The sequence below is a fragment of the Mastomys coucha genome, unplaced genomic scaffold (genome assembly GCF_008632895.1).
Source record: "Mastomys coucha isolate ucsf_1 unplaced genomic scaffold, UCSF_Mcou_1 pScaffold5, whole genome shotgun sequence".
NCBI lineage: Eukaryota > Metazoa > Chordata > Mammalia > Rodentia > Muridae > Mastomys > Mastomys coucha.
This window is the reverse complement of record NW_022196911.1, coordinates 20,674,795-20,682,302: the sequence shown is the minus strand read 5'-3', so window position 1 is coordinate 20,682,302 and position 7,508 is coordinate 20,674,795.

Genomic DNA, 7,508 nt, shown 5'->3' with positions numbered 1-7,508 from the left:
GAGATAGCTATATTTAGGCTGGCTTGTCCTTCCTTCAGTCTCTGCTCCATAGGTAATCTCTGCAACTCTTTCCATGGGTATTTGGTTCCCCCTTTTAAGAAGGAATGAAATGGAACAACCCACAAACTACAAGAAACTCAAGAAGAAGGAAGACCAAAAAGAAATGTATTTTATTATTCAAAATGAAATATGAAACAATCCAGAATAATCAACCCATAGTGAACTATACTCAGTTCAATATGAACTATATTCATAATGTTCCAAATTTTCTTACATGCCCAGCAATTTGAAATCTAACTGACTATCCTCACTTCCATAAGACCTGTAAACCTGAGCACAGACTTTTATATCTTATCAAAATTAGGTCTCCCGATTCTTAAGTGTTGACATATAGGGTTGATAAAAGCAAATTATTGTAAAGGATTTACCTTGGCTTACCAAAAGTGAATAAATTTGTTAATCTAGTCATGATTTTAACAGATAACTCTTTTCTGTCATGGTTTATAAATGATAACACTCTACTTAGGTACTCATGACCAAGAGGATGTTGGAACATATATCCAAGGAGAGAAATGATATACTCTCAGTTTTAGAAAAAAAATGCATCTATCCATGCTTATTAATTTTGTATAACTAAGCATTCTGATATATCTAAATAGGTATATATCTATATCTATACATATATAGATACATAAACATAGTTATATTGATATTAGTATATAAAAATATCATACTGAGTGAGGTAACCCAGTAACGAAAGCACACATGGCATATTCTCACTGATAAGTGTATATTAGGGAACAAGCTCAGAATAGGCACAATAAAACTCACATACCGCCGGGCGGTGGTGGCGCACGCCTTTAATCCCAGCACTTGGGAGGCAGAGGCAGGCGGATTTCTGAGTTCGAGGCCAGCCTGGTCTCCAGAGTGAGTTCCAGGACAGCCAGGGCTATACAGAGAAACCCTGTCTCGAAAAAAAAAAAAAAAAAAAAAAAAAAAAAAAAATAAAACTCACATACCAAATGAAGCTCAAGAAGAAGGAAGACCAAAGTATGAATACTTTATTCCTACATAAAAGGGAGAACAAAATAATCATCAGAGGTAGGTGAAGGGAGAGATTTGTGAAGAAGTAAGGAGAGAGAGAGGAAAAATGGGTCAGGTCAGGTCAAGTGTGAAAGGGGACAGGGGAGAAATACAGAGGGTCAGGAAATTGAAAAGATGTATATAGCAATGCGGGATGAGGAACTGAGGGCAGCTACCAGAAAATCTCAGATGCCAGGAAAGCAAGAGGCTCCTAGACTCCAACAGAGATGACATTGGAGGAATTAGCCAACAAATGGGAGAGAGAACCTGTAAAGACCATATCCAGAGGTTAGACATGGTCCCCAGTTGAGGGATGAGGCTACCCACCCATCCTAAAAGTATTAATACAGAATTGTTCCTGCCTATAGGAAATACAGGGACAAAGAATAGAGCAGAGACTGAAGAAAAGTCCATCCAGTGACAGCCCCACCTGGGCATCCATCTATCCCATATACAGCCACCAAACCCAGACAATATTGCTGATGCCAGGAAGTGCTTGCTGACCGGAGCCTGATATAGCTGTCTCCTGAGGGTTTGAGTGAATTACCAATACAGATGTGAATGCTAACAGCCAGGCATCAGACTGCACACAGGGACTCCAATTAGGAGTTAGGGGAAAGATTGAAGGAGCTGAAGGGGTTTGCAACCCCATAGGAAGAGCAACAATATCAACCAACCAAACTCCACAGGGCTCCCAGGTACTAAACCACAATCAAAGAGCACAAATGGAGGGACCCATGGCTCCAGCTGCATATGTAGAAGAGGATGGCTTTTTCTGGCATCAGTGGGAGGGAAGACTTTTGGTCCTGTGAAGGTTCAATCACCTAGCATAGAGGAATGCTAGGGCATTACAGCAGGTGTAGGGCATGGGTGGAAGTGGACCCTCATAGAATCAGGGGAGATGGAGAAATGGAATAGAGGGTTTGCACAGGGTAAACTGAGAAGTAGAAAAATGTTTGAAATATAAATAATAAAATAATCAATAAAAAATTAAAAAGAATAGATCTAGGTATAGGTACAAGTCCAGATACAGATACAGATATAAATATATTGCTACTCTTGTTCAGGTCATTTTTAGGCAGTCATATTTGTAGGACTTTATATGTATTTATGGGTAGCTACTTCCAGTCCAGTGAGAGACTCACAGCAAATTTTCTGCTTCGCTGTTTCTTAAAGTCTTCTGCAATCTCTTTACTAATTAACAGTGGGCGATGTTTGATACAGTGTTGTACATATATCACTTTTGGGTGTCCTCCTCCACATTTTTTATTTTGATTGGTCATAGCTTTCTCGAATGATCTGTTTCTGTTACAATGAGAAATGTCCTTGATAAAGGCAGAAGACAAGAATTAGGTTTCAATAACTATTTAGAACATTTAGTGACTATATTGTGGGAGGACACAATAAGTTCCAGAGGAGTTGTAAGGAGTATGAAGGAAGAAGTGAAAGAGTCTGGCATAGTGTTCATGATAGTTTCAAATCCTTACAAAGAAACATGTATATGCATGTATGTGCATGTGTGTGGACTCTATTGGTTCTTCTAATTTCTTCTTTTATGATTGCATTTTTAGCATGGCCTGCATTCCTCTTTGACTCTCTTAATCTTGCTCTTTTCCTGCTGGGCCATGAATGGCAGTCTCTGTTCTGGTTGATTGAGGCTTGCTCTGGAGACCCAGTAGAAAATTCTACAAGAGATGGAACCATATGCTACGTTCCCAGACATTAGGCTCCTGACACCAGGAGCCCTCAACTCCATAATCCTGTGGCTATCAGTCAATGCCCCAAGCTCCTGGTATTTTGTCTGGACTCCACCTCCACAGTTACCTAGCTACAGCCAGGTATGCTCTGCCCCACAGTTACCTGGCAACAGCAAGATAGCCCAGCCCACAGTAAAAGGAACTGCTTGGCCCCTCCTCTCTCTCTTAAGCTCTTTCTCTCTCTCTCTCTCTCTTGCCTCTTATTCTCACTTCTTGCCCCCTCTCTCCCCCTCCATTTTCCCCATTTCCTCATGTGTACATAACTGCCTTCTGATTCTTTAATCTTCTCTTTCTGTCTCTGCTTTTTAACAATAAATCTCTAAAACTATGGATTGCCTCCTTTCATCTAGACTCACTATGCTGGAGCAATGGCCTTCCCCTAAAGAGCCATGTCTAATCTCCTGCAGGAAGGCCTCCCTCCATCATTTCCATCTGCCAGACCAGACTAAGGACTTTCGCCCATGGGAGAACCACCCAGCTCCTTCTTCCCCTGCCCCCTCTCCTTTTGGCTCCCATGCTGAGTGAGCTGTCCCTGGGGCTCCCACTTCATTCTCAGCTCTTCTGTGACATCCAGTGGTGTCTGGGATGTCTAAGACTGAGAACCTGTTGTCCCTGGCCTCCATGTGGCCCAGAGACCCCAGAGCTGGCTCTTCACCAGTACACAGTGGTCTGTGGTGCCTGGGAGTCGGAGCATAGACTGAGCCTTCCCTTTCCCCTGGAGCGGTGTCTAGCAGGGTCTGGCGACCTCCTACGAATGACACCTGTCCCATGGATGTTCTGTGGGATCAGGCTGCAGTCTCCTGCTTTTGCCCACCCAGTGTCTCCAAGCTCTGGTGGGATACAGGTCTCTCATCCCGTTATTTCCCCACGTCTGGTACCCAACAAGTGGTAGCAGAGGATGATTGTACAGAACGTTTTCCTGTCTGTCTGTCTGTCTGTCTGTCTGTCTATATGTTTGTATGTATGCATGTATGTATGTATGTATGTATGGCATATCATCTCTGCACCCAATGTATATCCTCTGTCTCTCATCAATCTATCTACAAATCTATATGCCTAGTGAGCTAGCTAACTAGCTATATCATCTCTCATATACTTTTCATCAACTATTTTTCTCTACCTTGTTAGCTAGCTAGCTATATCATCTCTCACAAAACTATCTTTTAGCTACCATTTTTCTATCACCTATATAATTGTCTAGTCTATCATATATATCCATCTATATCTCTTTTTCTATTTCCCACAGTCTATCTTTCTATCATTCAACATCACCTGTCTTTTGCTCTGTTTACACTCCTATCCAAATATTGGTCTATATATCACAAATACTATAGACACAATAAATTATTTTTGGTAATAACATATTATTTTAATTATTACCTGTACTGTTCCTGCTGAGCTCAACGGGATTCCTCAACTGGACTCCTGAGGCAGCAGCCCGGCTCGGCCCATCAGGTGTTTGGGACCAGAGACAGCTCCAGGGATCAAAGTCAGAACCGGTAGCCCAGAATTCAAAAAGAACTAAACCTTTAATCAGCTTTCCTGCCTGGAGCCCTCGCTTGCAGGGGCTTGTTTACATGACTGATATGTACTGATATGTTTTTTCCCTATTCTCACTTCTATGCTAAAAGACATAAGATTGTTTTGCCTTAGGTATAAATATCCCGATTCACTAAGTAAAGATCACACCTTGATAAGCATCTACTTGGCGTCGTTCCTTGTCTCTCCTAACCCGCTTATTTTCACAGAATCTCGACTTCCCCCGTTCGTGAATCACCCACGTTAAGAAGTGAAACTGCGGCCGGTTTCCTTCAGATGGCGCCACACATGGAGTGCGAACTCGGGAGAATTTGAGGGACCCTACCTCAGGATACAGAGCTCTGGTTTATTAAAGAAAAGGCGGATCCGGATTGATGTAGTCATTCTCATGGTAGGATTTGGTTAGCGCTGACCGGGAATCCGTGTGAGACTACAGGGAGTTCTAGGCAGAAACTTAGGTATTCGCCCGATACCTTAGAAGCCTAGGGGAAATTTTTGACGGTAGGTCATAAGCATGGGTGCTCAGATTTCTAAATCAGCTTCCCGGAAAGTGGGAAGGCTGCTGGAGGCGAAAGGAGTAAGGGTTAGAATTTCCGCATTAAGAGAGCTAGCAGAGTTGGTGGAAGGCTTTTGTCCTTGGGTAGAAGGCATGAGTCGTATGGATTTGAAATCGTGGGAAAAGGTAGGAAAAGCTCTGGAGAAAAACAAGGTGGATGGATTTCCCCTTCGCCTTTGGGGAATGGTCTTGGATATTTTAAGGGAGAAGGAAAAGACGGAGCAAAAGGGAGTGCATTCAGCTAGATACATCAGCCTTATGGCATCAGAGCTGACAGGCGATAGCTCGCTGGCCAATTCGTATTCTACGGTGACCTAGATAGGTCAGGATTCCCTGGACTCCAGTTCTACGGACAGCGAGGAGAGTCAAACTTCCTCCTTTAGTAGTCAAACCTCTACTGACTCGGTTGGTACGGTGGCTGAGAAGACTCAACTTTCTGTCAGAACAAAACGTGCTGCACCTTGTTACAGAAGGCAGCGTGTTATGCATAAGTCTGTGCCCTCCCAGACTAGGGAGTGTTTTCAAAGTGGGTCTCGCCCGGTGAAAGATGAACTCGAGACCAAGATAGGAGAATTAATTGAAGAAATCAAGGGAATTAAATTTCAGGCAGGCAAAGAAAAGGACAGCTACCTGATCGCTGATGAGGAAATGGGTCCTAGGGCCCGAGGTTCCGGCCAGGGTGACTGTCGTTCAATAACCCATCCAGCTGCGGAACACAGAAGTCAGAGTGACGATATGCACAGATATTATCAAGTCTTTGATGTTAAGTTAATTAAGGAATTAAAAGGAGCTGTGGAAAAGTACGGCCCGAGTTCCCCTTTTACTCAGGCCCTAATTAGCAATATCATGGACTATGGATTGCTACCTCAGGAGTGGAAAATGTTGTGTAAGGCAGTGCTATCCTCCAGTGATTACCTGTTATGGATTTCTGAATGGCATGAGCTTAGCGGGAAAATTGCCGTGCAGAATGCTCAAACAGATAATCAGAGTGGACCCTAGATATGCTTCTCGGAGAGGGCACGTTTGAAAAATGCACTCGGCAAATAGATTTTCCCTTAAGGGCGCTAAATCACATTGCTACTTTGGCACGCAGGGCTTGGTGCAAGCTTCCGACTAAAGGGGGAGATGGGGCAAGTCTGACCGGTGTCAGACAGGGTGCTGAGGAGCCCTTTCAAAATTTCGTTGCCAGGCTGCAGGAGACAGTTAGCAGAACACTGGGAAATTCGTATACGGAGGGGCCTCTGATTTCACAATTGGCTTTTGAGAACGCTAATGCGGCATGTAAATCTATCTTGCTGCCTCACAAGGGACAAACGGACATCTCAGGGTATATTCGCCTGTGCGTTAACATGGGACCTGCATATTATCAAAGCGCAGCAGTGGCAGCTGCGGTGAAGGAGACGCCCGCCCCTGGGGGCTTGCCCTGCAGGCATACTCGCAGAAGGTGCTTTATATGCGGCAGCTTCAACCATTTTAAACGCTAATGTCCAGATAGAGCAGGTACTGCGGGAAAACCGCAAGCGAGTGCTAGACAGAAAATAGGCGATCAGTGCAGGAAGGAGAAACGATGGACCGAATGAGAAAAAATCTAAGAGGGGTGGTCAAGGCAATCTCCGTTCAAAAATCTTGAGCGGGGGCCTGCCCCAGGCCACGTCTGGATATCAGGAGGCAGTTCAGGGGACCCAGGGACTGTCTATGCAGGAAGACCTTTATCTGAGCTCCTCAGGACAAGGCCAGGACGTGCAGGAGTGGAGCTACAGTCCACAGGGCACGCAGTGTTAACCCCAGACATGGGAATTAAGATATTGTCCACTGGAATTCTTGGTCCATTACCTCCACAGACTCGGGGATTTGTGATTGGCAGAGGCAGTGTTGCTGTAGATGGTCTGCTAGTTTACCCAGGCGCTATTGATCAGAACTATACAGGAGAGTTAAAGGTTGTGGTATCCTCCCCACGCGGAATCACCTTTGTGCCCGCATTTGAAAAAATCGCTCAGATTATCCTGGTTCCTATGTCCGCTAAGGCTTTTATTAATGAGACAGAAAAGGGAGGCTCTGGTGCTCCTGAAATATTTTGGATGCAGTCTATTACGAGTAAAAGGCCCTATTTAAATTTGAGTATTGAAGGAAAATTATTCAAGTGGCTGGTGGACACTGGAGCGGATGTGTCCATTATTAGGGCTCAGAGCTGGCCCTCAGTCTGGTCTCTGACTGAGTCTATCACTCACCTCCAAGGAATCGGGTATGCTAGCAATCCAAAACGAAGCTCTAAGCTGCTTACCTGGAGTGATGAGAAAGGTAACTCAGGACTTTTTCAACCATATGTTGTGCCCAATCTCCCGGTCACACTTTGGGGGAGGGATCTGTTATCACAGATGGGGCTAGTTTTATGTAGCTTAAATGAACTGGATTTTAGACAACAGTCCAAACAGGACATTGATATATACAGAGGCCATAAGCCTCATGCTGATGATAAAAATATGACACATTTTCAATAGCGGCCAGTGCCCTTCCTGTGCCCCATGCAGATAAAATCAGGTGGATTAGTGATACTCCTGTGTGGGTGAGTCAGT